Below are 7,729 nucleotides of genomic sequence, written 5' to 3' on the forward strand. Positions count from 1 at the left end.
CTCTACGATTTCAGATCCCCAACATGTGATCTTTGGTCCTGTAGAAGCTCTCTAAGTCTTCTTTCCAATGCCACAAGTCTAACCCAATTTGGACTCTTCAAGGCAACACTATGCCCAATCTCTCACAATGGCCTAACTATGGACTACTTCAGTAGATAAAACTTGTACGATGTGTGACATGCCATTTTTTCTTCCTTTGGCTCTAAAATTGATACACCGAACACTACAGTCCATGCACTATCCACAAATTTTTATAGAATTCCAATCCTCTTCTTAGAGAGAGAGAAAATATAGTAGCTTGCAAAAACCCTAACTTCCACAGATCATATATCCAAAAATATAGCGGACCAAGATCTAAAATTGGGTCACGATGTTCATCAAGATTGTGAATCAAATGTGTTTTCATTTTAGAATCTAAGACATCGCAAAAATGAAGTTATAGGGAAAATTCCACGATCACAAATTTTGGAGGATATATGAGATTTCTTTTTATAGATTTGAGAGGGGCTTCTATAGAGAATGTTCGAGGGAGTTTAGGAGCTTAAAAAATTGTTAATTAATAACTATTTAATGAACAAAACCAATTATGAGTTCCATGCCACAACCCATAGGGTTTTAGCCCACTAACTGGGGTTACTAACCTCAAACATGAATATCTCTCAGAACGTGAAGAATTACTTGGTGTGCCATATATCAATGAAAACATATTGACGAGTAGAATCCATATAGAAGATCCTCGGCTCAAAATAGAGTAATTTGTCAAGTCAAAATTCCCTTGCAAGATCAGGGTAGCCCCTAGCCCCTAGTGCTACTTAGGTTGACATCAATGACAACCTTAGATCATCTTTAGATCAACAATCTCCCCCTTTGACATCAATGGAAAAGGGTAACTTCCCCTGACACACAACCATCTTGTGGACCTATACACACTTCCACTCCCCTTTTATTTTCTGAATAAGGAAAATCTAATGAGAACTTGGGAGAATCCAAATCTTCTGGCGAAAATATTCAAATGCTTCACGAGGTAAAGGATTAGGGAAGATATCAACCATTTTTTCTTTTGTAGCAACATATTCAAGCTTGATATTCTTTTCAACGACTTGTTCTATAACAAAATGATATTTTATCGGAATGTGATTCATTCTGGAATACATCGTAGCATTCTTGGAGATACTGATGGCGCTGGTGTTATTGCAAAATATGGGAATAAGCTCATCAAACTTGACCTAAATATCTTGAAAAGTTTTCTTCATCCAAATAACTTGAGTACAAAAAGTTGTTGCAGCGATATATTCTGCTTTTGTTGTGGATAACGAGATCAAGGTTTTCATTTTGCTCAACCATGATATGAGACAACCACCTAGATAGAATGCTGCTTGACTAGTACTCTTACGATCATCAACACTTCCCACCCAATCTACATCTGTAAAGGCTTGAATAATGAGATTTTTTCCCTTAGGATACCACAAGCCATATTCTGTTGTGCCCTTTAGATATCAAATAATTCTTTTGATGACAATAATATGTGATTCTTTTGGTGCTGCTTGGAATCTTGGTACTTGTCCAACTGCTTGCATAACATCTGGTCGGGAGGTTGTTACATATAGAAGACTACCAATCATATATTTGTACAACCTCCGATCCACATCCTTAGATGCATCATCTATGCTCAATTTGCAACCTGTTACCATTGGAGTAAGGATGGGTTTGCAATATTCCATTTTGAATTTCTTGAGCATTTTCTTGATGTACTTAGCTGGACATACAAATATCCCTTTCTCTTGCTGAGATATTTGAAGCCCTAAGAAGTATGTCAACTCACCAAGTAAAGACATCTCAAACTCACTTTGCATCTTTGAAGCAATGTTCTTACTTAGTTGATCATCATTGGTAGCAAAAATTATATCATCCACATATACCTCGACGATTTTAAAATTATCTTTATCTATTTGTACGTAAATATTGCTATCAAAAATACCTTTCTTGAACCCTTTTTGACTTAGATATCCATCAAGATGAGCATACCATGCTCTGGGAGCCTTCTTGAGACCATACAGAGCCTTCTTTAACCTGCAAACATAGTCTTCTTTTTCTGATAGATTCATCATGGAACTTGTAATCCTTCAACTTTTTTTCTCCCCCTGAACCTTTAATGAAACTACCATCTTGTTCAAACTACCTTCATGTCAATCATAGACTTGTGTCATATACTTCTGCATAGACTCCTCTTGTACAAACATTAAGGATTCAACAAGCCAGATTGTTCAAAATAGTGAGTCACCTAACATGCCATATTGACTTGAGTCATTATCTAAAGCAACTGCTAATTCCTCATGACCTTTTTCTTTTACAAATCCTGAAAGCATAACTGTTGAAACCTTGTTATCTACTTTGTCTTCCTGTACGTGTTTCCTTTTCCATAACTTATTATTCCTGCAATCTCGAGCCATGTGCCCATAGTTATGGCACTTGAAGAATTCAATGTTGTCCATTGGCGATTCCATCTGATATCTGCAACCACGAGCGCTATGGCCATAGTTATGGCATTTGAAACATTCAATATTTGGCCCATCTAGCACGTATTCTCTTCTGACAAAATCATCATGGAACCTGTCTCGTGATCATGCAAACTTGCTTCTAGGGTTTTGCAGATAATGATTGTACTTGTCGAAAACTTCACAATGCCTAGCCATATGTCCATAGTTAGCACATAAAAAGCAATAATCATTAAATAAACGAACATACATCAAATATTTTTCATTCTTCTTTGGAGGCAGTGTTGTAGTTTCTTGTGGTCCTCTGTTTTTGATTGCTTTGGTCTTGTTCTTTGGAGTTGCAACATTCTTCTTTGGATTTTCACATTGATCAACTTCCTTCTTAGAATCATCATATGAAGCTGTGGAGCTTGTACCTTCATCAACTGGAGCTTTACCATCTTTAATTGCCTTCATTTTCACTTCTTCATGTCTTATCTTGTAAGTATTCTTTTTGCGATCCCTTTAGTTGGTTGTTCTCATCATGAGTTCAATCAAGTTATTCTTGCTTTTGAGCAAGATCTTCTTGAAACCATATTTTCAAGATCTTCCTTCTTTTTTTAATTTCTGCATTCAGAAATGCTAACTTAACATCCATTTGGTAGACTTTTATTTTTCTTAAACATGCATAAGAGAGAAACATCCGGATGGCTTCCATTCTGGCAGCTAGTGCCAATAAAATACTTTTGCAACACTACTAGTGTATTTTCTACCGAAAAATGTCTACTGAACCAACTGTAGTGTGCCTCTCAAATTATCTTGGCACACTCGCTTGAATAAACACATGGGTATCCTAGGTGGCATAATAGCATTTCCTTTAGGTGAAACTATGGAACTTTCTTACCTTCTAGGAGAATCTGATATGTGGTGTCGAATTTTGGATCACTCTTGTAAAGTTGTGGATATTACAAAGTCTCATGCCCACAAGAGTCAAGCACAGTGGTCAAAACCATTACCATGATCAAATGGAGTTGTTGGAGGTATGTGGACCACTTCTGATGGTGATTGTTCTACAACTTTCCTTGTTTCTGTATGAACTACAACAGTCGTTGATATGTGTGGATGACCATTTCCTTCCCCATAATATAATACATCCACTTTTAGAAAGCCTTCATAATGGAATACATCTATTTGTCATAGATGGGATACTTTCAGACTATATCTGATAGTGTCTCACTGTGATATGCCATTGGATTCCCTTGCTAAGTAAGAACTGCACCAATAGCATAGTTAGAGGCATCTGTCTCAATATCAAATAGTTGTTGCGGGTCTGGTAATGTGAGCATCGGTGCAGAGCAGAGGGGATGCTTCAACACAAAAAATGCCTTTTGTTGGGATTCAAACCAAAATCATTGTGCTTTTGCTTCTCCCTTGGTGACTTGACTTAAAGGTCAAGTGATATTGGAGAAAACCAACATGAACCCACAATAGAAATTAGCAAGACCCAGAAAGTTGAAAAGTTATGTAAGAGTTGTTGGGGCTAGCCAATATTGAATACCTTGTATCTTGTCTAGGTCAACATGCACACCCCGATCATTAATGATGCATTCCATATATTGAAATTGGGTCATGCCAAAATTTCACTTCTCGAAATTAGCACACAATTTGTGTTATCGCAGGGTTTGGAGGACCTATCGAATATGGTGTAGGTGTTCTTCCCAAATTTGGTTTAAAATTAGGATGTCATCCAAATACACTACCATGAATGATTTGGTGAAGGGTTTCAAGATGTTTTCCATTATCCTCATGAAGGGCGAGGGAATTCGTCAAATCGAAAGGCATGACGAAGCTCCAAAAATTCCCTCCTTAGATTTGAAGGTAGTCTTCCACACATTGGAGGGTTCACTTGGTAGTTGGTGATAAATGGACTTCAATTCAATATTTCTGAAATACTTGGGCCCCATGAGCTCATCTAGAAGGTCATCAATTTGCGGGATTGGATACCTATTTCGTGCAATGATCTTATTCAACACTCGATAGTCAATATAAAGCCTCCAAGTTTTGTCCTTCTTTCGTACCAACATGATTGGGCTCCCACAGGGTGATGAAATTGGCATAATGTTCCCTTCCTGAAAAATATCCTAAACATACCTCTTGATTTCATCATTCTCTAGAACCAAGTAGTGGTAGATTGTTCCATTGGGTAGCAGTGCGCCTGGGGTAAAATCGATGGCGTTCTTGACCTGACATTGCAGGGGTACCCCTATGGGTGAGGTAAAGATGTCCTTGTACACCTACATGACCCTGTCCATCCATTACTGCCATGCAAAGGAGCATTGATTGTAGGTCATGGATGTTTCCATAATATTCTTCTTTCCCTGACGGTGAGTCATAAGGAAGACAAATTTCTTGTTCATGGAAATGATCTTACTGCATTTCTTCACAGAGATTAAAGAGATGGTAGTAGGCAGTTCTACCTATGGTATCCTATAAAAATTATTGCCCAAAGTAATAGTCATAGTGCAAGGCTTACAATGATATACCATCTGACGCTTCCACAAGTATGTTTGGCCCAATAATACATCACAAAATTCAAGAGGAAAAACATCACATAGTACCTTATCTTTGAAGGGCTTGATGCTATAGGGAAGGTGACATTGTTAGTTGACATGAAGATCTCGTCCTTGGTGAAGCCACATGATGGTGTATGGTTGTAGGTGTGGGGTGGTCAATAGGTCCAACGACTTCATGACCACTACTAAAATAAAGTTATTTTCACTCACACTATTGACAATAAACCACATCAGAGAAACCTTCACCCACATCTATGATTGGAAGAGATGCTCACCCTCCTTCAGATCTTCAGGATCAATCTATTGGAACTTGGAAATGGAAACAGTGGCATTAGGCTCTACATCAACAATATGATTCCCTTTGTCATTACCCTTTTCAGGTGTTGACTCTTTGTCAAAACATGGATCTGACTCTAAAGTGTTAAGCTCAACCATCAATAACTACTTGACCTAACACTCAATTATGTTGTGAGTGGTTCTCTTATGGAACTCACACAATTTTCTTGTTATTTCTTTGTCTTCATGGTGTTATTCTTTGCTTGTGGCTTTGATGGGTTGTCCTGGATCACCCCACCTTGGATTTGTCCTTTGTTTTGTGATTTTGGGGTTCCTTTCTCTTGCTTCAAATTCACAAATCCAAAATCTCACTTCTTTTGTTTAAATTTGTGCTCAATCTTGACAGTGCATCGATATGTGGTGCCAACATAGGAGATATCCACAAACTCCATCTCGTTTTGGGTGTACTTGTGTAAGAAAGCAAAGTAATTGAGTACCAGATGCTGATCAAAATCCTTGATACCCAACTTTGTGCTAAGCATATGAAAAATATTTGTTAACTCCAAAACATCTTGGTTCCTTCACTACCACAACATGGTCCCCTTTATGTATTTATCTTCATAACTCCCTAAAATGAAATATTGCTCCTTGATGTCATCTTGGAAGGAATTCCAAGTGGGTGTAGCTGAAAATAGTGGGGGTTCCCCTGCATCCTTCTTCTAACAGTAGGTTTCCCAACAGTCCTTAATGTGGGGGGGAACTTTGAGGAGTGCAAAAGTAATATTTTCCTTATTGGAAAAATCATGAGTTGAAAAATATCCTTCTAATAGATTTAACCATCTATCTATGACATTTAAATCTACATGGAATTCAAATATGGGGATGTCATATTTGACTTGTACCCTAAAGGGAGTAGCACCTCCAGAGTGAGTACTAGATGAATATGCCTCGTTTGTAGGTAGTCACCGAAGGATCTGGGTAAAGTTGTCCATCATCACATTCCTTTGTCACTCGAGGGTTCATTTAAGAAATATTTTGAAAGGATCTATTGCTCCCTCATCTTTTTTTCTTTCACCATGGGAGGCCCTCGACATTTGTGAGGCTGGTCTTCCAAAGGTTCAATAAGTTCAAGCCTTAGCTCCTTATACCCCAACCTTGTTCAGGACATGCGAAGTAAAAAGGGAGAAAGAGTAGACTGCTCTAATACCAGTGATCTAAACTTATGTAGGAATGTAATAGGATATAGATATAAATGTAAACATAGAGATGTAAGAGAAATAAAATCTCATTTCATTAATATCAAAGAACTGAAATATGCCTACATACACAATGGAAATAAACTAGCTCGGGCAATGGTATCTTATCTCTAAGAAGCGATGTGGCAGCTAGATGTCTCTGAATTGTGTTACAATGAGGCTCAAGGGCCTTTTTATTATTGAACATCAAATGGAAACCCTAAACAACCAGAAACCTAACTGTAGGAGATGGAACACCAAAATATGTGGGCCCCGTTGGGGTTAGTTAGGTAGCCAACTTTCCGAGATCATAACTTGGTCATATGTTCTTCATTTGGTGTGTGTGATACCTTCTTAGAAATATCTCTTAAAGTAATGGAAGATTGGCAGCCTACTACGGATGTAAAAAAATCCTCATTTAGGGGGTTAAAACAACTCTAGAAGTTCAAGACCCAAAAAATAGTTAAAATAGTAAATTGTGCTATAAACAAGGAAACTGATGAAATTGATTGGAGGACAAGGTGGAATAGGAGAGTGGCCTTCAATATCCACCTAGATCACTATTCTTGTTGCATGAGAGGTGGTTATGATTTAGAAGTTCTCTCCAGCATGGCCTTGAATTTTTGGACAAGCTTGAAATTATTGCACTGTGAGGAATGTTTTATAACCTTGTATAGGGTAAGAAATTTTACAGCCCTTAGGGAATCGAAATACATGGTGAGCCAAGAATCAGCATGATCATCCCACTTATTCATTTTACTATCTTACTCATTATTTTTAAGAAAAAGGGAAAAAGGCATGTCAAGACGAAATTTCTATTTCACCTCAATCTAATAAAACAATGCATTATGTAATAGTGTTAGATTATTAGTAGCTTATTTCTCAATTTTATGAATGTGACTTCAACAAGGATGAAATATGTAACAACCTTGGTGAAAAATCCATGTAATAAAATTTAATAAAGATAAAATGATAACTATGGCTATGGGACACTTAATCCTAGCTAAATGTTGGAAAGAACGTCCTAGTGTGGGTGTTCATTTTGGTTATTTTGGCTAAGTAAATTGACAAAGGCAATGGAAAATGTTTTGGAAAGGAAAAATGGATTTTTTAGCGATTTATTTATAAAAATAATGGAAATTAGGAGAAGAGGAAGGTGAAAGGTCATAGG

Source organism: Pinus tabuliformis, chromosome 1_1 (genome assembly GCF_031772625.1).
Source record: "Pinus tabuliformis cultivar Carrire ecotype Pingquan chromosome 1_1, CPIR1, whole genome shotgun sequence".
NCBI lineage: Eukaryota > Viridiplantae > Streptophyta > Pinopsida > Pinales > Pinaceae > Pinus > Pinus tabuliformis.